The sequence below is a fragment of the Arachis duranensis genome, chromosome 3 (genome assembly GCF_000817695.3).
Source record: "Arachis duranensis cultivar V14167 chromosome 3, aradu.V14167.gnm2.J7QH, whole genome shotgun sequence".
In the NCBI taxonomy this organism is placed as follows: Eukaryota; Viridiplantae; Streptophyta; class Magnoliopsida; order Fabales; family Fabaceae; genus Arachis; species Arachis duranensis.
This window is the reverse complement of record NC_029774.3, coordinates 125,930,059-125,932,585: the sequence shown is the minus strand read 5'-3', so window position 1 is coordinate 125,932,585 and position 2,527 is coordinate 125,930,059.

The following is a 2,527-nucleotide window of genomic DNA, read 5'->3' as shown; positions in this document are numbered from 1 at the left end:
ATTTTTTAATATTTATTTTAATTTAAATTTAAAACTTTATACATTTTAAAAATTAAATAACTTATATAAAACTTTTATATTTATTTTAAATATTTTTTTTAATTTTTAAATTATTTTATCAAATTAATCTCTTAAAATAAAAAAATGACGGAATAGACACCGTATTTATTGAGCCACTAGTATATATAACAACAGGTATTTAGAAGAACTAGTATATGTTCCCGTGTCCTGCACGGGATAATACATAAAATTATATAAATTTTTTTATTAAAATTTAAAGAAAGAATATATATAATCATTATTATTATAAATATGTTACAACTTAAAAATATTTAAAATAGTTAATATCTATTTTAATCAATTTAGATTGGTTGAATGATCATCTTATTTGTCCGCTTAAGCAAGTATTTGGAGTTTGAATTTTGTCTTGTGCGTATAAGCAATCCATTAATTACCGACAGACCTTTAATAAATAGAACATCAATATGTGGTGGATTAATCCTCGACTTGCCGAATTAGGAATCCATAGAAAAAAATTATATTTGTCTTTAAAATAGATTAATTTTTCATTAATAACAATACTTATGAACTTTTGTCTTTATTAAAATTTACTTGGATAATTTTATTCGTTGGTATCATATTCATTCTTGAAGTCAAAACAATATGATCAACATTGTTACTCGTTAAAACTTCACATTTTATGAAATACTTTTTAAATTTTTAAATTCATAAACTTATATCATTACAAAAGTTATTAAATCGATTAATATTTCTTAGTAACATGGTGTACCGAAACACCATCGTTGAGTATTAGTTAGTATGAAGAGAAACCAATAATAATTTTTATTATTTTATATATAATTTATTTTATTAAAAAATAAATTAATATTTTTTACACTTGTAAATACATTTTCTTTTAAATTTATAAAAAAAATGAGAAAATTAATCTAAAGACTAATTTGATATGCATCTTTTAATTTTAAGGACTAAAATATTACGAGTAAAAATTAAATCACTTATAACAATGTTATGGATCGGAGATGCATGATATATAGATAAATAATTATATTAGATGCACATTAAAATTAATTATTAGTATAAAATATATATTAAAAATGAGTTAAGCAATATATATTTATATACAAATATATAGTGTTATAGATGATTTTAGTGTACAAATAGTATTTTTATATAGTAAAATCATGTCTCACAGACGCACACCACATATTTAGGCCAGCAACCAATTTTAAAAAAAATAGAAACCATTAAAATCACAATGCCAATAAAGGTTTGGCTAGTTTTCATAAGCGGTATTATTTATAAAAATGTGTCATGGGGACGGGCTCTAGAATATGTTCTTAATATAATATGTAGAGACATATGGAGAGAATTTTTTTATTTGTTTATTTATTTTGAGCTTCATCAGTTCCAATTCCAAGACAGCATCTATTATTATCGAAAGCTTTTAGAAAGAAAGTAACAAATATGGAGAAAAAAGAAGAACGTAGGAGCTGAGTGAGCTTGCCAACCCCGAAAGTGGACAGGCCAACATTCCCCCATAAGATAATATTCGATATTTAAAGGGATAAAGTCGGAAAGCAAATGTATAAAGGTAATTAGCCATTATTTGAAACGCATAACAGAGAAAATGACATCCTAAGTTGCCAACAAAACTCATAGGCAAAAACAATGGAGCAGATAAATTACTTCTTGATATTGCGACGCTCGACCACAAGTATGTTTGGCTTAAAAATAGTAAGTCATGATACCATCTAATTTTATATATAATAAATAATAATATATTTTTCAGAGATGCCATTTTTATTTGGAAACTTTGGATGCCTCATTTTCTTGCTGTCACACAGTGGTAACTTGTAAGAAATAAATTCAATTTTCTTTTCTCTTCTTTATTTGTGCATTTAGCAAATGTAATGCAAGGATATAGGTAGCAGTGAAAGTAGGTTGGGCTATTTATCGGAAGTTCATGGTTCGGCTTAAAAAAATCTTACTAAGTCCTTGAGCGACTCGTTAAAATATTTTTTTATAAAAATAAATTATTGTTAGGTTAAATTTTTAACTATTTACTTATATTATATACAAAGTAAAATTAAAAAGAATTAATAATCAAGATTAGTTAAAATTGTAGTTTTTTTTAATTTTTAAATTGTAAGTATAGTTATAATACGTGACTAATGATTGATATTTAAACGAATTATGTTTTACAAAAAATTTTGAGTTATAATTCATGAAACAGATTTTTTAAATAGACTTGTGGGTTTGCAGGTTTTAAACAGGTCATACTCGAATCTAAAAAAAAAGTCTATAAAATAACAAATATAGGCTTAGTTTGAACTATCTATTTATAATATAACTCGTTAAAAGTAAAACTCGACTTGACTCGACTGATTTTTACCCCTACATATATAACAAGGTAATATAACAGCAGCAGTGAGATAATGATAGATATCTATATAGAAAATAATAATAAAAAAAATAATAGTTTGTGATACAATGAAAAAATATAATA